Source organism: Miscanthus floridulus, chromosome 6 (genome assembly GCF_019320115.1).
Source record: "Miscanthus floridulus cultivar M001 chromosome 6, ASM1932011v1, whole genome shotgun sequence".
NCBI lineage: Eukaryota > Viridiplantae > Streptophyta > Magnoliopsida > Poales > Poaceae > Miscanthus > Miscanthus floridulus.
This window is the reverse complement of record NC_089585.1, coordinates 17,963,013-17,985,077: the sequence shown is the minus strand read 5'-3', so window position 1 is coordinate 17,985,077 and position 22,065 is coordinate 17,963,013. Positions and strand designations below refer to the sequence as shown.

At 45.0% G+C, this 22,065-nt stretch overlaps 1 pseudogene; it reads left to right on the top strand.

Moving 5' to 3' along the window:
• The first annotated feature begins 5,880 nt into the window (after positions 1-5,880).
• On the top strand, positions 5,881-9,390 carry LOC136460298 (uncharacterized; annotated as a pseudogene).
• The last annotated feature ends 12,675 nt before the right edge of the window (positions 9,391-22,065 follow it).

The window sequence follows — 22,065 nt, the reverse complement described above, 5'->3', positions numbered from 1 at the left end:
AATTATACTTTTGCAAACTTAGCTCGCTTGTGTATGCAGGCATCACAGTTGACAAGTCTGTCCAACGAAGCAGCTGTGCGACTTCACGAGACCAGACGGGAGCCGCACGACATTCTACACGTCTTAATCGATGTACGTTCTATTCTCAAAGCCATGACAGTTGTTAAATGGTTCACATGACTCATTCATCCATGTTTTCTTTTTTTGCAGAAAGTGAGGAGCAGTTGCAAGTAGCTGGCACAGAAGCTCAGCTGTGTGGATACTCCATGGGAGATGCCCTATGACCTGAAATTGTCTAGTTCCTTACGCTCGAGCACTATGCCAACACGAGCAGGTTCCTCCGACACGACGGTTGGTGGGACCTCTTATGTTCATACTCCCGACAATCACGGCAAGGGTTTTGCGGAGCACGACGATGAGGAGGACGAGGATGAGGAGGACGAGGAGGAGGACGAGGACAAGGACTACGATGAGATTGGGATGTTTCAGCTTGGTGATGCACCATTTCCTACATAGTTCGACACACAGGTACTTGAAACAACCCTTCGCCATATACGTCACAATTACTTAAACATTGTAAGTAACGATGCCTATATTGTAATTGTAGGGTCCTAGTTACACTCAGCAGTACCGTCAGGTGTACCGCCAGCGAGACCGTACCAACGTTGGGTTCACCCCTAACGTGCTGCCTTCATGTCCGAAGAGGCAGCGACGTCCGCAGTACCCATATACTCCTGGGTCATATAAGTTCTTTAGGATGACATGATGCACTTGTACTCGGACACCCATATACTGATGGAACATGTAGTATGTCGAGTAATGTCGATCTTATGTATTGATGAACTTGTGTCGTAGTTATGACTTGCTGAACTTATGTTGAACAGTGGTATTCTTGAACTTGCGATGAACTTAGGACGCGTACAAGTTAGTATTGCTGAACTTGTGTATTGATTGTCTCGTGCACTTATTCTTCCTGTTGACATATTCGTTAAACTAACACGACGACATAACAGAAGTGCCTTGTTCCTTTTGCTACCGCTTTGACCGCTGCACCATGGCTGGGGGCGCGTCAGCATTGCCGCGCTATGGCTGCTAGCACGTCAGCCTTGCCACGCCGTGGCTGCTGGCACGGCAAACCCATGCTGGGCGCTGGCCATACTCCCTTTTGAGTGCATCAGCAGCAGCATTGTAATACCATTTTTCATGGCAAAAGTTTTATGAGATAACACAATTTCCGTTACAAAAAATAAACAGTGTTTGTTACATGGTTACAATATATAAATAGTTCAAATGAAACACAATGCAGCACCGAGAAAGTTCTACTATGATACAAGTACCAAATCTAAAACATTGAACTAGCACACCTATTCCAATCCTCAGTCTGAAACATACTGAGTAAGCAACTAGTCATTAGAATACCAGTCCTCTACCACAATCTCGTTGATGTGGCTAGGCTCACCTGCATTGCCCTGATCTACCTGTCATCTATAGTAAGCTGCCTCCACTTTACCTACGCCCTCTGCGGCGTGAGTCAAGAATGTGTCCTCCTTCGTCTGGCTCATGTGGCTAGGCTCACCTGCATTGCCTTGATCTGTCTATCGCCTATAGTAAGCGGCCTCTGCTTCATCTACGGCCTGAGTGAAGAATGCGTTGTCATCCTCCTCAGCCTGCAATATCGTCCTCAGCCTGCTAGAGCGATGAGCTCGCTCAGTCTACCAATATCATCCTTAGCCTCCTCTGCCTGTAAGCCCGCCTCTGTTAGAGCGATGAGCTCGCTCAGTCTACTAGTGTCGTCCTCAGCCTCCTCCGCCTATAAGCCTGCCTTAGTAAGAGCGATGAGATCGCTCAACCTAGCAGTGTCATCCTCATCCTCGTCCCCCTCATCATACAACACAATCGAAGATTGAACGGTGCGACCAGCTCGTGTTCTGTGCTCATGTAACTTCTTTTCCACAAATCTTGCACGGGCCACCTCTGTGGCATGGTCCTCGCTACATCCAATCCCTTCATGTATGAAATGCAATAAGTTAGCAACGCAATTATATTACATTTAAAAGCAGACAATGAAAATAATAATGCTTCCAATGACTCACTGATACACAATGCAACAACATGGTCGTTCAAGACATGTATCTGTACTCTTTCCTCCTCTCTTGCCTCCTTCCTTGCCCTCTCCTCCTCTAACGCCCTCCGTCTCTCCAATCCTCATTTGTCAAGCCCAACATCGATTGGGTTACGAATACCGCGCTGTCTAGCAAACTCACGCATCTTGTTTTTGTGATGTTTAACGAATAGGTTGACATAGTCAGGTCCATATCCTCCCTTCCGTGCAATTACTTGCCTCCCCTTCAGTTCATCCAAGAACTTAGCTTGAGCATCATAACATTCCCACCTGTATTTCCTAGTGCTCTGTTCAAACAAAAAATTATATCATATATGTCTTACCAAAAGAAACAAAATACGATTTCATGTTTACCACAAAAATAACCAACCTCATCATAGTCAACCATATGGCCGCAATAATGGCCTATTCCAAGCTCCAAAGGGACTAGACCGTAGTTGAATTTAATATCATATTCGCACTTGACTGGAGGTGCTTTGTAAATTAACCTTTCTTTCTTCTTTTCCTTTGCCTTTGGTGGTTCCGGCCATTGATTCTTTGGACCGTAGAGCCACTCATTGAAATGACACTTCGTAAATCCATAATGCTACAAGAGAATACATTAGTACTCACACACATATAGAGCTAAACATTTAAATAGATACACTTTTCACTTACTTCATGTTTGTTTGGACACATAAACTCCAACGTATTCTTAGGGTTTATCATAGCTCAATCTCCGCATTCGCATAGAGGAGGTTCCTCAAGTCGTCTAACTGCGGCTAGGTGCTTCTCCTTAGCCGTCATTGGCGGGGGGTTAGGGGCGTGGAACCCACCATTGGAAGTGCTCACGTGGATGTCTCCCTCTACACCAATCGTCGAAAAGGAGGTACCTAGGGTCATACTTGTCTGCACCGTCGATCCACTGAAAGAAAAGGCACCTCTCATGGTCCTACAAAACAATATTCCAACAAAATATTAGTAACCTACATACACAAATAAAGAAAAAAAGATAGTGAAAACAATTACTTACATTAAAACGACTGCATGTGTAGAAGCAACGCGTCGCTATGTCTAGATGTCTTGATTGAAACACGTCGGCCGGGAAACCACAGTCACAGTTAGGAACAGGGAGGTCAGGAGGGACGGGGGCATCTTTGCTAGACATGTCGGGATATAATTCTCGAGGACGACTCCGTTTTCGCCAAAACTCATCCCGATACATATCTTGAATCTAACAAAACGGTTGTAATTTAACAAACAAAAATCAAAACATCACAAATTAATATCAATGAGAACCATTTGCATTACAATAAATAAAATATAACCTACATTTTGGTGCAAACTCTATCTTAGATGCAAACATGAAAACTATATAAAAACTATACTTTGGTCAATAAAAAATAAAATTTGGTACATCAACAGTGTGTCCATATATTTATTCACATATAAAAGTTGAGATGCAAACTCAAACAAGCAAAATACATGGTAATCATAATTCTAACTAACCAATTAACCTAAACATTGGTAATCCTAATCCTAATCCTTCAATCCAATGTTCTAACGAACTCATATTTTTCTCCATACCCTAACTACTCATTCAAATCATTCGATCTACCGTGAATGTCGAGGAGGAGCTTCATTACCTTGATAAGGCCGAGGAGGAGCTTTGGAGAAGGTAGGGAGGGAAACTGCAAGGGAGGAAAATTCGGCGGCCGGTCGTGGGGGAGCCGGGAGGCAATGGCGCGGTGGTGCGGGCTAGGAGACGTGGTGGCGGGGGCTGGGCGGCACAGAGGCGGCTTCTGTGCGGCGCGGAGTGAAACAGAGAGGGAGGAAATGGACTGGGCCGCGGGCCTCTATTTGGCTCTGTCGCGCCTTAACGGGTGGCGCGTCACAGCCGCACCCTGATCGGTGGCGCGGCAGAGCTGGGCCACGTCACCGGTCAGCGGCCCTGGTCGCTGTCACGTTGGCAGCCTCGCCGCGCCCCCCATGCATGGCACGACAGCTTGAATTCGTCGCGCCGTGCGAATAGGCGCGGCCAAAAGTGTTAGATTTGAAAAAAAAAACAATGTCAATTTTAAAAATAGTTTTAAAAGGTGTTAAAAATAAAAAAAAATCCCCCTGGCACTGCCCCTCGTTCCCCTGGCACTTCCCCGCGTGATGTGTCACGCTCACCACGTGTCCACGTCCGGCACCCCGCTCGGGGTGTTTAGATGGGGACTAAACTTTAGCCCCGTCGATGTTTAATGCTAATTAGAATTATTAAATATAGGTTAATTGCAAAAAATAATTACACGGATATAAACTAATTTGTGAGACGAATCTATTAAACCTAATTATTCCATGATTTGATAATACAGTGCTACACTAACATATACTAATGATGGATTAATTAGGTTTAACAAATTCGTCTTGCTAATTAGTCACGCCTTATATAAATAGTTTTGATAATTACCTCATGTTTAGTCTTCCTAATTAACATCCAAATATTGGACGGGACATCCCTGGATCCAAACACAAAATGATTCCTTTGAACGGCACCCAAGATGCCCCTGTGGTGTGCGAGACGTCCTTTTGGGGCGTGATTGGTTCCATGACGAGGAGAGCTTGGCTCGCTTCTCCCATCCAGGCCTAAGTTGAGACAGACTAGGCAGACTTGCTTGCTACATCAAGGCCTTGATGTTTGGTTGAGTGCATAAGTACGTACAGTACGAGTGCGGGCGGGGAGAGAGTCCGCGAGACCGGGTCCACCGAGCGGGCGAGCGATGGGAGCGTGGGAAGGGCCGGGTGGGCGAGCCAAGGAGCGCCGGTGGGCCCGATACGGAGGGAATAGTTGTGTCGCAGGTAGAGAGAAATCAATAAAAAAAGAGAGAAATCAATAAAAAAAATTTCCTCTATAAATACCCTGGTACAGTCTGCCTGACTCAATGCCTCCCCGCTCCGCCTTCGTCCAATCGTCACCCTCTGCTGCTGCAGGCACCTGCTGCTGCAGACGCGGGGCGCTGATGTCGGGCCTCTCGCAGTGGTCATTTCAGCTTCTGCGTGCATCACTGGTCTGAGGGCCCCCGTGTACACGCCCGCGTTGACAGCGGCCGTGCTCACCGGCGTCGTCACCCTCTTCGTCGGGCTGTGGCTGAGCACGGTGGGCCGCCGCGGTAATTTTGCCTTCGTCAACCTGTGCTTGTCCTTCCTCGCCCTCGTCGTGGCTGTTGCACTTGGGGGCGACTTCGATCCGGACCTGCTCCTGAAGCTCTACGGCGCTTTAATTTAACCGCCAGCTTGAGGTAAGTTTAGTAGGTCCTTTCTCAATTCTTGCACACCGTGCCGTCGCTCAAGTTTAGTAGGCCACGCAGCTCTAGTTGCACCTCTCTTACCCAGTTGGGCAGGGCAGGCAGGCAACCTGGACCTATGCAAGCACTCTAGCTTCATCCCCCCCCGCCGATCCCAATCGAGACCAAATGGCCGCTTGGATAACCGGAGAACCACCCCTCCCTGCATGCCCACCGTCTGTTAGTCTGTTTAACTTGAACAAAATTCGAAAAATTCGTCGCAGCTAAGTTGACCAGTCAAAATTGAATAGACAGCAGCATGTAGGTCTCATAGCACGAACCTGTTTCAATTTCAATCACGGGCCGAATCCCAAATTTTGTTTTAATTTAGGGAAAATTGGATCCATACCATCAAAAGAACATGTCTTTAGATGTATACCATTAAAAGAATCACCTTATAATACTTACCATCAAAAGATCACAATGCAATAGCCATGTACCATTCTGTTTGCTTCCGTTACAAGATCGTTAATCCCTTTTCCTGTTTGCCGATCACACATTTTTCAAGTTCCGTTTTTGCCCTTGGGCAAACCAACACAGCCACGAGGACGACCAGAAGCTTCGACTCGCTCCCGTGCGAGGAGTCGCATTGCGGACCTCCAGTGCGCGACGCTCGCCCCGTGCGAAAGAGTCGCGGCGACGCGTTTCCCCGGCGGTGGCTCAGGCTCCATAGCAGCGCACCTCATCGGCGGTGGCTGCCTCCTCGACGGCGCTGCCCTCTACTCCATGGTGTGTATCCCTGTATTCCTCTTCTTCCTCCCTTATTTTCCTGGTTCTAAATCCTAGTTTTTTCCCCTCTCATAGTGCTGAGAAATTGGTCCTGATTTGAGCAGAATGGATCCGGCCGAGGTTCCGGATGGGTAAGATCTTTTTTTTCTGTCTTCTAAGCCTGTGTAATTTATTGTAATTTTTATTTATTTAGTTTGCTGGTAGGTCACCGTCATTTGTCCTGAACTTGGAATTGCAATTTTTTTATGTCCTGAACTTGGAATTGCTATCGATTGGTCCTTACATTTGGTCTCCCTTCCATATGTTGGTAACTATTGTTGCAGAATTGATCCGAACAGTGCATGCAAAGTAGAGGTCACCGTCAATGCTTACTTCACTATCAAAGACGGTAGAAGGGAGTACAATCGGGGTAGGACAGTAAGTTGGATTGTTGATTCAGAAGAGTACGCAATCATTGATCTAGAGAAAGATATTGCTCCATGTTTTACATGGGGCAGTGACCAAGTGGCAAATTTCTGGGTTCGATCAGGGAATAATGTGACATGCAAGTTGGCGTCTGATGCTCAGCTTCTTGACTTGCTAAGGGCATCTAGACTAGTGAAATTGTTCATGGTAGTGGGCAGACGTGAGCTGAATGTATGAGAGGAGGAGATGTCTGCTGCAGTGAACACAGGAAAGGAAGAGATGCTTGCTGCAGTGAACACAGGAGAAGAGATGATTGCTGCAGTGAACATAGTAAAGGAAGAGATGCTTGGTGCAGTGAACACAGGAGAAGAGGATATGCCTATTGCAGTTAACATAGGAGAGGAGGTGATGCCTACTGCAGTGGACAATGATTTGGAAACACTGGACAAAGGATTTGCATGGGCAGAAGCACCTAAATATGGGGAAACAGCTGCAGGGCCACCAATGGCTATAGAGGAAGAGAATGAGCACTTTATGACTGCTGGGTGTGATCCTGATGGAGATGAGCCAACTGGAACAAATGAAGAGTGGAGGTACTTTAAAAATGACGATCATGTAGTCATTGATCCAGTTGAAGTAGACATGCATCAAAGAAAGAGGGCTACGTCTGTTCCAGAAATTAGAGACTTTGATAGTGAAGTTGTACCTGATGATGAGGCTACTATGCTTGATGATTTTCTGGCGCCTCACACATCACATGATAAAGAGAATCCAATCATTAAGGAGGGAGACACGTTTGTAGACAAGAATGCTTTTGTCCACACTATTAGGCAATATGCCATCAAAAATGAGTTTGAAACTATGATTGAACATAGTGACACAAAAAGGTACAGGGCAAGGTGTGCAGATCAAAATTGTAATTGGAGAGTGTTTGCAAAGAAACTACATGGTGGCAACACATTCATGGTGATCAAACTCTCAGGATTGGATGTCCACACTTGTCCCAGTACAAGCAAGATGAAGGGTCGAGAGGCTTCCATAGCTTGGGTATCTGAAAAGGTGAAAGATGTTGTAAAGGAGGATCCCACTATAAGTGCAAAGAAATTATAGAGAAGATTGGAGAAACACTACAACATTGAATTGTCATATTTTAAAGTATGGCCTGGAAAAAAGTCTGCATTGGAGGATCTTCATGGTACTTGGGAGGAGAGCTTTCAAATGTTATGGAGATTCAAAGCAGCACTAGAAGATTGTTGCCCAGAAAGCATTGTTGAGATTGATTGCAAGGAAATTAATGGAGAAATGTACTTCTCTAGGATGTTTGTTGCAATTAGAGCATGTATTGATGGATTTATGGCTAGGTGCAGGCCTTACCTTGGGGTTGATTCCACTCACCTTACTGGAAAGTATAAAGGCCAGTTAGCTACAGCAACTGCAATTGATGGGCACAACTGGATGTATCCAGTTGCATATGGGATATTTAGCAAAGAGACAAATTCCAACTGGGCATGGTTCATGGCACAACTGAAAAGAGCAGTTGGGACTCCCCCTAGATTAACAATTCACACTGATGCTTGTAAGGGATTAGCATATGCAGTCAATAAGGTCTTCAAAGGTGATGTGGAGCACCGTGAGTATTTTAGGCACCTAATGGCTAATTTTAGGAAAAAGTTCAAGGGTGATGTGCTAAAATATATGTGGCCTTGTGCATGGGCATGTACAGATCATAGGTATGGCACACTAATGGAGAAAATTGCAGCAACTAGTCCTAAAGCAGTTCCATTTTTAAATAGGCATCACAAGCTGAAATGGAGCAGATCTAAGTTCTCAAAAGAATGCAAAGTTGATTATGTTAACAACAACATCTCAGAATCCTTTAACAATTGGATTAAAGATGACAAAGATCTTCCAGTTGCTGATCTAATGGATAAGATTAGGGAGAAGATCATGGAGAAGATTTACACAAGGCAAGTGATAGCCAATAGAATGGAAGGGTGTATCCTGCCAAGTGTGTTACATGAGTTGAACATGAAGAGCCGAGGACTCCACTATGAAATCCAGAAGAGTGGTGCAATGTCAGGTGAGATATCAGGAATAACAAAAGAAGGGAAGAATTGGAGAGTTGCTGTTGACATCTAGAAAAGAACCTGTGGATGTGGACAATGGCAGATTTCTGGAAAACCATGCACTCATGCAATAGCTCTATTTGGGAAAGTTAGACAACTTAACATTGAGAACTTTGTGGATGACTACTATTCAGTAGAGAGGTTCAAGGCAGCTTATCAATTTGTGATCACTCCAATGGGTGACAAGACACAATGGCCAAATTTTGACCCTGGGTTTAAAATGATTCCTCCAAAGCTAGAACGCCCTGCTGGTAGACCAAGGAAGAAAAGAATCAAGGCTAGTGGAGAAGCAGGAAAAAGAGGCCCATATCAATGCAGAAGGTGCTTTCAGTTTGGACATATAGAGAAGAGTTGTACTGCTACTCAAGCTGAATTAGAACACGAGCTTCCACCACCTCGTCCAAAAAAAACAAAAAAAGCAAAGGTATTGTAAATAATAAATCATGTCTTATGTGTAATGCATTTTGTTCCCTGTCTAATCCATGTTGCGCCTCCTAGAAAATCCAAATCTGAAGTTGTCGAAGTCTCCACTGTTGATGCTGAACCATCACAAACTGTTGCTGATCCAAAAGTGATGTCCAGTCCAGGTGTAACAACAAGAAGCATGTCTTCTCTTTCTCCGATCAGCCCAGGTCCTACAACAAGAAGGATGGCGTCTATCTCACTTGGAGGAATTAATCGTAGGCTCATTATTAGCTAGAAACATTACCTTTTCAACTCTAATCTGTGTGTGAGCATGGCTGGGCAAGTGTGGTCTTTTGTCCAACTCTATGTGTGTAAATATGGTGCCGCTATGCAACACTATTTCATATTTTGGAATTCAGCTGTGAACTTGCAAACTATCAGCTATTATGGTACTGGAATGGAACCAAAATCATGATATATAATGCTCAAAAGTTGTGTTATATGTTGATGAGATATTACGTTATATCCTAGTGAAATAGTGTTTTACATGTTCTCTTATATCCTGTTATAATGCTGCTGAAATTGGGGCTGGAGGCCAGTTGGAGTGCAGCCATGTAAATGTTACAAGCAAGGGTAAACTTGTCACAATTAACATCTGTTAATGCGTGGTTCACAGAAATGGTAAGGAGCTAGAATTCTTTTGATGGTATACATCTAAAGACATGTTCTTTTGATGGTATGGATCCAATTTTCCCTTTAATTTAATTTGCAGGAGTGAATGGCGGTGGAGCGGAGGGAGAGGACGACGACGATCCAACGACACTACTACAACACGGATACATTAACACCAATTTAACACATTTACATATATATTGGAACATTTGTCTAGTGTTACAGTGATTCTCTGTTGTAACACTTTTTTTAGCTATAGTAACACTTTCATAATGTGATGGAGTACATAGTTTGTAACACATATCTACTGTAACATTGTCTAGTGTTACAGTGATTTTATTTTGTAACAATTTTTTAGTGTTTTAGTAACACTTCCACATTGTAGTAGAGTATATAGTGTGCAATGGAGTAACACATGGTTTACAACACATGTTTTACCTATTGTAACACATTCAACTTTTTAAATGGGGATTATTGCCCCTATTTCAAATCCCAATTATGATTTTACCCCCACTTTCTTCCACTTTGTGTTTTTACCTCTACTTTTCCAAAACGAATGCTCCGTTTACCCCAATTCTTAACTCAGTTATCTACATCCGGATCAAAGCAAATAAAAATTAACAAAAGCCCTATAAAAAGACAAACTTACCCCTTATCTCTCGGTCGTCCCTCTCAACGCTAGCAGGCAGCGATTGGCTGGGTGCGGCGGTGGTGGCGGTGGAAGAGCAACGTCGGGCCGTCTCGTGGGCGCGCACCCAGGCACGCGGCTTTGCTTGGCGCGGGCGCGCGCGTCTTGGCCAGCATCGCGAGCGCGCGTCTCATGAAAGCAGCCGACCATGGAGCCGAAGACTCGCCTCTCTCTCTCAACTCTAGCGGATGGCTGGGTGCGGCAGCGGCGGAAGGCCAACAGCGAGCCCGTCGGGCGGTGTGCGGCGAATGGGCGTGTGCGGTCAGGCAATGGAGCCGGAGACTGACAGGTCCAGAGCTATGATTTGGTGTTGCCTAGGTACAAAATTTTTCATCCGATGGGATTTGGTCTACTGATCCAAAATGGCTAAGATAGTATGGCTGCCCATAGATAGATGTTGCGTGCAGCTGATGCCTGATGGATTTGCTTCGATTAGAAAGCTCACCGTTAAAATTGATTTGATTGCAATCCAATATTGCTTCCGTGTGGCAGGCAAGAAGTAATGAGTTAAAGTAAAGATGAGGGCATGAGGCCAATCATTACCTATTTGCTTTTGTGTCATGATGTTGTCAAAATTTTGATAAATTTGTGCCAAAATTTTGTTAGCAATTTTCTGTCAATTTTTTGTTGGCAAATTTCTGTTGAAATCTATCGAAATGCTACTTAAATATACACGTAATCAAACAGGGGTATAATCACAAAGTTGTCAAAAAAGTAGGGGCATATTCGAAAGGGCAAACTTGTCATCTTTCAACTTTTTTAACACCGTTACCTGCTGTTCACGGAGTAGGGGTAAACTGAACCTTCGTTTTGTAAAAAGCAGGGGTAAAAACACAAAGTGGAAGAAAATAGGGGTAAAATCACAATTGGGGTTCAAAATAGGGGCAAGAACGCAATAGCCCCTTTTAAATAAAATGTTTATATTACCCTTACATGTGGGCTACACATTGTAGAATCACACAAATATGACACAGTATAGAATCTCATAAGCCACAAATTTCAATAACTATAGCAAGATCCACAAATTATTTGAAGATTTCAACGTAATACTTGTTCAAATAGTGACAGTATAGGTACATAATGATGTGGCTCTAGCTTGAGAGCAACTACATATAGTATTGAAGAGTACAAGCTCATACTACTAGAAATGAAAATGTGATATCTAGTTTTCTTAAATTCTATTGCTTCTTCATCCATTTTTGCACACATCAATATAAGAATTCAGCCATTAATCATTTCAACCTGCAAAGAGAAAGTTATAACATTAAATATTATTCTATCTACATTAGTTGATGTAAACTTAAAAGCTAGTAAGAACATACAAATATCAAAGTCCGAACAATTGTTACCATCTTTGGCAAGGGCATCACCAATGTTATTGTACCCAGGATGATTGATATCCACTTTGTAGAATTGATTTTGTCTCAACTCCACCAAAACATGTTTTTGGATTAGTGCTCAAAAGACCTTATTTGGATATTTTGTAGTCATGAGTACCACTGTGGACCGAACCTATATTAATTTAACATATCACTTAGAGATCAACAAACATCATTTGTTTATCAAGATAATGTAGTTAAGATAAGTGATATTTTGTTCACCTACCTTCATTGGAGGAGGTTGCTCATGTTTTGGACTCTTGTGGCATGTAGCCTTGTCATGAGCTACCTCTTATTGTGCAATGGTAGTCTCTCCAAGCACTTCATGATGATCCTTACATATGAAACAATATAAAACAAACATTTTACTATAATAAATATGAAAATATGGTTCTTACATTTTGTACCTTTATTATTCTACCTCTATAGAATTCCTTGGGCAAGAATTAAACTAAAGGAAAGAGAATGGTAATTGCAATTATACAGTGTTATAATGTTATTTATCTTTAATAAATTGACATTATAAGTCTAATATATCATATTCAATGGTTCAATGAAAAGATGTACCGCTATTTGTCTAGAATCATTAGCAGAGCATTATGGGGACATTGTTTCTACTTCTAGAATTAGTAATTCCTTGTCATTAGTGTCACCTTAGCATTAGTTCCAATACAAATTCTTGTAAATCATAATCACTAGGCAAAAATATTGATATATAAACAAACTAAGAGTATATTATTCTTGAATACAACAAACCAGTTGATAACCTTTTTATTAGAAAAAATAGATCATCATCGTCACTATATGTAGACTCACATGGTTCTTTGTTCTAATAAAGAGGAGAAATGAAAATAGCATGAATTATTATAAAAAAAGCCTTTGTAGATAAAGAAGTATTTCACGAACAAGAGATTTTACCAATTGATGATTCTGTTTAAGGAATTCATCTTTCTGATTTGGTGCAACACATTGATCTCTCTAAAAAATCTAAACAATATTAAAGCCAATAGGGACTAAATTATGTGAGAATATGCTAAATAAAGCAAATACCTTTTTTATAAGCATTGCTTGCTTCTTTGAATTACCATGACCACTTCCGCTACACCATTCTCCTAGAAAAGATATAGAGTAATATTTCAATATAGAGTTACAACACAAAAGAGAAATACTACTACATCAAACTGACACTTAATAGTTCCTAGATCTCTACCAGATGACCATTATTAGGATTCTAATATTTTTATATTTTTTTGTTATTCCCTAGTTCTGGGATAGATGGTCGTCAATTAAATGTTAAGAAGTGTAAAACTAAATTAATTCATATAAAGCACATTACATCCAAAGTACTGACACTACTTCCATGGTGTTGCTTGCTAAAATTCTATTTCACTAATTGACAAGTTGGTCATGAGAATGGAAACTTCATAAAATGGCACTTGAGTGACAGAAAAACATATTCACATAACTTTGAATAAATGAACATATGAATAGAAATTGAACATATATGCCCAATATACATAGAGCAAACTACTGTTTGTTTGGTCATCTAGTGGGATTTGTTTTAGTCATGAATCACATTGTCCTACTGATTCTGATTTCTGAATGAAGTAAGATGTTAGTTGACTGATTACAAGGAAAAATATGAGAGCAATGGCATTGCTACGAATAAGAAGCATCACAATTTCATTGGTCTAATCGGGTTAAAAAAGTGGTGGTTGCAGTTATACAGTAGTTTCACGGATGAGCACACGCACGCAGTCGAACTTTATCTCTAGGCAACAGATGCAAATGCATGGGAGCAAATCTGAGACAACAATTGACGAATGGTAGACCGTGTAAGTTTTTTCTGTAAGATACACAATCATCGTGAACGTGAACGCATTCACAGGTTCATATGTACATTTGTTAGGTTCTAAGAATTGCACAATCAGGGCAGTGCAAATTCAGTATGTCCATAGTAGAGCATCACAGGAAGAGATTCAGAAGGAAATGACAAATCCCAAATAAATCAAGACTGACAAATCCACATCACATCAAGGCTGAGATGACCAAATCATATCAAGGCATCAAGAGGAATTCTATTCCATATCAAAAACTGAACCTAGGTTTCCACAAATTTTAATCAGAGGTGATGATCATGACAGAGGGAGAAAGTGAGATGTTAGACGGGCATCATACTTTCTATGTTGAAAGATTTTGGAGCCGTTGTCGAGTTAAAACTTGTTGATGTCCTTGGCGTTGAGTGGTTGCTTGTTCTCAACCGAGCCGCAAATCGCTGTGACGCTCGTCCTGTCGCAATCACATTGAAGTAGTCCGCGATGCACGCGTACGGCCTGTCCAGCTCCTGCATTCCACAGAGAATAGGCGTATCAAACTTCAAATGGCGGGTGACAAATCCATCATGCTTTAGCGATGATGTTGGAGGAGACGAGGCGGCGGATGCCGCCGCCATCGATGCTCGGCACCGTGATGAGCCATCCCTCCGATGGCGAAGGGCCAAGCTCGGCAAAAAACACTGCAGCCAGGACGAGGCGGACTGGGCAAGCGAGCCGACGGCCGGTCGATTTGCGTGCGGAGAAAGTGGATGTGTTGGAGGAAATAATGGAGGAGGGAATTTAGTTTTCTTTTTCCTACTCGACGATTGGATATGGACGTGAAATACGTGATAGGCAACTGCCAGCGACCTAGCGTTTCTGAATTTTGACTTTCCATGGCAGATGGATTTTTAGTAGGGAAAATTTGGTGGGAAATATTTTCAGTCATAGTTTTAGGAGGGAAGCTAATATGGTTCCTGTGTTTAGTAGCTTGTGACACGATCGGCCAAATTCTGCAATCCCACTTTTTTCCTTTGCAGCTCCTTTTTTTTCAATCGATGTCACGCTCTAGATTGGCAAATTATAAGATAAATCCAAGAATATACGTATCAAGATTAGTAGCTTGCGACGTGTACATATCATTTTTTTTATAATAGCATACGTATCAAATTAGCTTGGTGTAGCAAAAAAATGCAAAATAAATCCAAGAGTGTCTACGTATTCTAGAATAATTTTAAGGAAAATCGATTTCCATTATGTGTTTAATATCTGGTTCCAGATCAGTACTACAGAAAATGGATGCATATCCAATATCATCCGTATCTATGAAGAATATAGTACTAGATTAAAGTACCAATTCAAACTATTTTAAAGTAATGACTAATAGTATTGATTTTAATATTCATGATAACATATAAAGAAAATCTAATTAATTTTTATATATTAATTTCAATTCATATGACTAGTAATGTATAATATAGTTTTTTTAAACACTTGCACTCAACTTTTAAAAGTTGCGTCTAAGAGTAAGTAAATAGCTGTTCTCAAAATAAAAAATTGTGTCTAAGAGTAAGTAAATATACTTTGAGATTACACACGGGTGTGTACTCGGGTACGGGTACCCGATGGGTATGAAATCCCCGGTCGGGGATGGGAACGGGGAAAATCTGTCCCCACGAGTGGGGATGGGGACAGGGACGGGATATATTTTAGTCTGCGGGGATGAGAACGTTCTGCCAATACCCGTCGGGACGTACCCGTTGCCATCTTTAAGCGTTATTGCTGTAAAAGGTGGTAGGCATGTTCTTTTGCACTAAGTTAATTACAGGTATGACTCTCTAAAAAATGCAGGAATGACATTTCATGCTATATCAAGCAAAAATAGACCATCAATGATTAAAAATAAAGTTTGTGTTTTTCCCAGTATCTAAAGTCAGAATGTTTCAGTATACATCAAGCCTGAATCAATTCTGAACATGATTTGTTCCTCAATCTAAATAGTCTAAGTATATATGAATATTACAGCCCATGACAAGTCTGATTATTTTTTTCTAAATATTTCTCAAGTCCGAATATTTCAGGCAGCAAGGTCCTCACAATAAAGTCCAGTCATTATGTGAAGAAAAAAAAAATAGAGCAGTTTTGGTCTCAAAAAATAACAGCATGCTGTTATTTTAGACAACCATGAACCATGACGTTTAGGTAGGAGCTGCAATATATAAGGTCTCCATATGGCACTGAGCATATTGAATTACTGCAGGGTGGAATCTCTATAAGACAGTGGGTGCTCATGGATTTGGGGTTTGGGAGGCCGGCACGACAATGTTATTACCACAATAATGACAGGAGTAAAGGTCCCAGAGGCCACCCTAACCCTAGATCCCCGATCAAGATATCCCTAAACCATTCATGCATACATCTAGCAGGAGTAGGAGCATGACAAAGTAGCGCATGACTCACCAAAGTAGTGTATGCTCGATCTGGAAGTGCAGCAGGTGGAGGAGCATGACAACGACAGGGGCAGCGTTGAATCTGCCCCACGACGAGGGCGCGGCTGCCCAGCGCGGCCAACGGACAGGGCATAGCGCGGCTACCACTGGCCAGGGACACGCGGCGGTGGCAGCAGTTGCCACGGCCCGGCTAGCCAAGGGTGTCACGGCGGCTCGCCCGGTCAGGACGTAGCAGCCGATCGGTGGAGGAGATGGGTACCGAGGGGGTTCGGGGGTTTCCCGTGCGTGAGGTTTCTTTTCCTTTTTTTTTGGGTTAACTTTTTCTCTACAGCTAAAAAGAATAAAAATAAAACAATTTTTAGGTGCGCTTTTTTTTGGGCCGCTCTTCACTCCCGTCCGTACGATACCCTCCCGCGACTCGATGAAAGGCGCCGGCATGTGGGACCGACTACACCTGAGCCCGCCTCGTCGCTCTACTTCCTCCGCTTCGCACGCTCGCTCGTGAGATCCCGCTCGCTCCCCCTCCCCCGCGTGTGTGCTCCCCTTCGCGCGGTCCCGCTCGCTCCCGTGATTCTGGCCGCCCCCCCATCGCGCCCACCCTGCCCCCGCGCCCGCCCGCAGTAGGCCGCACCGCCGCCGAACGCGCCCGCCCGCATCTGGGCGCGCTGCCGGCGGCCGCGTAGAGCTAGGGAACCCCCGTCTAGCCTTCTCGGTGGCTCCATGCGTCGCTCCTCGACGTCCTCGCTCTCCATCTCGCTCGCGCGCGCGAGGGCACGGGCGCACGCCCGCACCTGCATGGGGGGCTCGGCGACTGCGACGGGGAGCGACGCGACCGCGAAGGCGGCCTCGATCTAGCAGCGGCAGCACCCCCGGGCCCCGACGTCCATGACGGACGTGGAGGCCGAGGTCGAGGGACGGGAATAGCGAGCACCTCCGGCACCGACCAAGGTCTGTCTGTCGATTGGAGCACGGTGGTAGGCTCCACGGCTACACGCACCTGCACAGACACCTCGCCCCGCCCCTGCTCCGACCCCTCCGAGCACCCGTTGCAGATCTGCGAGGAGCCGTGCCCGTCGCTCCTTCACATCGCTGTGCCTCGTCTCCACCGGACGCCTCCACGCCAAGGTCGCGACCAGGAGCGTCATGCACGCGGCGCCTGCACCGGCACCTCACCTCCGGAAACACCAGCGCCCCCACGACCTGCCCTGCCGTCAACGCCGCCTAGACGCCCCGCCGCTGAACGCGCCACCGCCTCCACGCCACCGAAAACACCACCACCTCCACGACCTGCCCTTTCGTTGCTGGCTCGCTGCTTCGCGCCGTTGCTGCTCCACGCCGCCGGGCGCCAATCGCTAGTCGGAAACGAGCGCCCAATAGGTATGCCACCCCTTCTCTTCGCTGCGAACTAACTTTGATCCCGTTGAAAGATTATCAGTCGTTCATGTGCACACCAAATGTCCTTTATTGGATGCGTGCCTGCATTTGTGTGTGCTTTGATCTGCTTTGCAGGTTATGTTTATTGGGATCTGATTCAATTACAAGTGTTCTCCGTTTTAGTGTCCAATCACGTCCTCCATCTGGTCATCGATTTGCTCACGCTGTCAACATCTTCCTCGCCATGGTCTTCACTCGGAAGGAGCTCTTGGATGACGCTGCACCCGACCTCCGCGGTGCCCAGGTAGAGTCGTAGAGATGGCCCTTTTTTCATTATCTAGAGATGACTGCTCAGTTTGCCGAAATCTAAACTTTGCTTCTTCAATGGTGCTTCTGAGCATATAGATACGTGAGGACATTTCTTCTTTGGGTTCTAATATTATATAGATATGCAAGCTGTAGTCGGCTCTTCTTTGATAGTAAAAATAAGAAGTTTGAAATATTATTGTTTCTTGTTTTCATCAAATTTGAAATTATAATTTAATCTGAATTTTGAATATAAATCTGAAATGTGAATATAATTCTTGCAGGAATAAAGTCTGACACAATTTTGCGTAAGCTGCAGAGATGTGGAGAAGGTTGACTGGAGATTGCAAGAATATGACTGTGCAGACGTAATGTTCTGTGATTAACTAATTATCACATGCTGTTTATAAAGATTAATGTTACAGAGTTGAGAGTTCCATTACTGTTTTCTTCCTGCTTGTCCACTGTCTGAATGTATACATGTCTATCTGCAGTATGTTCTCCATGAGGTTGCATCTTCTCCAGTAACATCTTCCTATTGTACAACATTTTTTTGAGCTTTCTGCAAGTGTTCTATTCATGTTATATTCAACTAAGATGCATGTAAGTATAAACATTAATTTTTTTCCTCGAACCAAAGTATAAACATTAATTATTTAGCATGATTTTATATTGGCTTCTTTTATAATAAAAAAACAATGATAAAACATAAATATTGGATAAAATTAAGAGTACTCCATTTGTTCTAAATTTTTAGTCATTTTGGTTTTTGTAATTACATAGTTTTTGCTAGACACCTAGATATACACCATGTCTAAATGCATAATAAAAACTATGAATTTAGAAAAGCCAAAATGACTTACATTTTGAAGAGACAGAATAGTATTTCGACTTATACAATTAGCTTGTGCGTGCTCCAATAGAGTGGAACATGGCCTATTGGCCAAACCGAAGAGCCAAGACCCGATGAGAGGCTGCTGTCAGCTAGCGCTCGCTGGCTTTTGTCATATACATATGTGCATTTAGTTACTGGATCAATCTTAGAATTATCATGGTTGCACAACGACTTGTGTAGGAGAAGTTTTTGTTGATGGGGCTATACATTTGCCCATTAACTAATGTTTGGACAGTAATGTAGTACACTGAATAGTTTTGTTTAGTGTGGCTGTTTTAAAAGACAGATGATCATTGATCATTATACTGAGATCAGTATGTGGATGACTGAATTCTTTCATTTTTTCCCCTATCAGATGTGGTTGTCATCGTCTCTGTGGTCATATTGATTGGATTATTCAGCATGCAGCACTTTGGTACTGATAAAGTCAGTTGGCTTTTTGCTCCAATAGTATTTATTTGGTTCATACTCATTGGAATCCCGGGCGCCGTAAACATTTCCAAATACGATCAATCTGTTCTCAAGGCTTTTAATCCTATTTATGTATATCGGTACTTTAAGCGAGGGAAGACTAGCTGGGCTTTTTTAGGAGGAATTATGCTTAGCATTACAGGTGTCGGTACAGAAAGTGACCAACTAGTAAATATTTGTAGTTTTGCTGTATGTTGTGATCGGAGGTGGCCTAGCACTCAATGACAAGGGATTTATACTGGTTCAGGCAACATGCCCTACGTCCAGTCGGGTCGGTCGGCGATTTTATTCCCAAGCCCAGGTGCTCGAAGTCTGTAGTGGGATTACAAACGAGAGAGAGAGATGGGGTGTCCGGTCGGTCCGGTCACAGGAGCCGAGATCGACAGGAGCTGTGCTATGAACGAAGTGTCCAAGCGTGCGCTTGAGCTATTGATCTAATAAACCTGAACTTGAAGTAGACTTGGGTTAACTCTCTGTGTTTGGAGAGAGCACATCCCCTTTTATAGAAGAAGGTGATGGCTTTACAAGTGAGAGGGAGAGAAAGTACAGACGTTTCTAAGCCTTGTTCCCCACGCCGATGGGGATGGGATAATGGTGGGTGCCCACAATACTGTTGATGTCACTGTAGAATGTCAGGTGCATGTAGGAGGTTGAGCTGCTTTCTTCGAGACTGGTGGACGTCGGTACCTGTAAAAATGTTGTCTTGCCGACTGGAGGCACAGCTCTACCACGTTCACCTGGTATGGTGAATTCCGGCGCCCACAACTCTGTTGATGCCCAGAGGCATGGGGGGTCTTACCGTACGGGTGTTCTGACCGGCGCCTACAATACTGTAGAGGTAAATGTGGGCGCCTACAATACTGTTCCGCAGGGTATGGTGCCTGGTGCTGTGGTTTGACTTGCGAGCCCTATCTTGCCTTCCTTCGCACGCCTTCTGGTTCTTTCCGAGCGGGCGTCCCCGGTCGGATGCCCCCAGTCGGCTCCGGTGCACCAGTCGGAGAATAGCGATGGGCAGGGTTTTCTATGAACCCCGGTTGGAGACACGGGGTCGGAGTCGGAGGCGGTCCTCGGGTCAGGCTTTCCGAGTGGAGGCCGGCCGAAGACGGCCGGGGCCTGACGCTAGCGCTCCGATCGGAGGGGACGTTCGGAGTTGGCCTGAGCCTGAGCTAGCGCTCCGGTCGGAAAGATAGGCCGAAGACGGCTAGGGCCTGAAGCGAGTGCTCCGGTATGTCGAATTTAGACTCTTGGGCCGGTCCAGAAGAAGAAAAGGCCGTCCTCCTGGGCCGAGCTGAGGCATGGAAGCTGGTCCCCGAGGGACCCCGGGTTTATGAACCCGACAGGAGCCCCCGAGCCCTCGGGTGATTCGGGCAGAATCGTCTGGGGGATTTTTGCCTTGCCGGTGGGTGTGCGCGAGCGCACCCGTGGGTGTAGCCCCCGAGCCCCCGGGTGGTTTGGGCAGAACCGGCTGGGGGGTTTTCTGCGTTGCCAGCGGGAGTGGTTTTTTGTTTCGGCGGGTGCGCGCGAGCGCACCCGCGGGTGTAGCCCCCGAGCCCCCGGGCGGTTTGGGCAGAACCGTCTGGGGGGTGTTTTTAGCGGGCGTGTGTGCGTGTTTTTGAGATGAATTTTTGTTTACCCAGGGCGTCGTTGTGCAGCCGAGGTGTTTAGGCGCAGGGATTGGATTGAGGTAGAACATACTGATCCCGGTGTCGGTGCGCACCGGGAATTTTTGGACGAGGAGGTTCTAGTTTGAGACAAATCCTGGCGTCGGTGCGCGCCGGAATGGAGACAGCTTAGTTTGGATGCAACAGAGCTCACTGATCTTTGGCGTCGATGCGTGCCGTGGGATCGGGTGAGGCAGAGTCGCGAGTAGACCTAGGCGTCAGTGTGCGCCGTGGATCAAGAGAGTTAGTTTTAGTTAGTTTTAGTTAGTGAAGCCGTTACGCGAGTTTAGGAGTCGCGGTCCCAGGTTTTATTGGAGCACAGTGAAGCCGTTACGCGAGTTTAGGAGTCGCGGTCCTAGGAGCCATAGCCGGATGTTGCCGATCCTGTCGACGCGAGTTTAGGAGTCGCGGTCCCAAGGTTCCTTTGGAGCGTAGTTGGAAGTGAAGCCGTTACGAAGGCGTTGTTAGTTTGGTTAAAGATCAGACGAGGCGGTGCTCGCGGATCCTGGTGTTGGTGCGCGCCGTGGATCGGGCGAGTCGTAGTCGTAGATCTGGCGAGTTCGAGGTCCCCGTCCTTGGCATTTTTCTTGAGCCCCCGAGACCTTTCGGGTCTTCGTAGGGGTCGACGTGAGTTTATGTGCGTTTACCCCATCTGATTCCTCACAAATCAGAGGGGCTGAGTTTCGTCGCCTGTCCCGATCGCTCGGGCTCGAAGACTAGCTCGGTGAGTTGTTAACGGGGTGTGATCGAGTGGAATCCGGGTCCGTCGTTCGTGACGGGGTCGGCATAGCCCTCTTGTGACATTCCACTACTCCTTTACCTGCAACCCGGCAGATGCCTAGGTCATTCCGGAGACCGACCTGGGTGGCCTTTTGGCCTCCCCTCGATGGAGATTCTGTGAGCTTGGCGAGAGGTTCAGGATCAAATGAGAAGGTTGAGATGACCCGGTCTGCCAGACCGGGCTAGGGCCGCACGGTGCTCATCTACGGTTTTCTCCCCTGGCTCTGTTTCGATTGCTCATATCAAATGAGGCAACCGCCGCTTCGTGATGCAATCACGGAACGTTCTGATGCATTTCGCTGCACGTGCGATGCTTAGTTCCTGAGCCCCCGGGCGGTTCATGCCCTAACCGTCTGGGGGGTTCAGGCGTATGGAATGAAATGCGCGTATGGATGTATGTATGATTTAAATTGAAATAGAGGGGTTTTTTTTTACCTTTGATGGTTTTGAGTGACAGGGCTCGGAGAGCTTTAGTCGGAA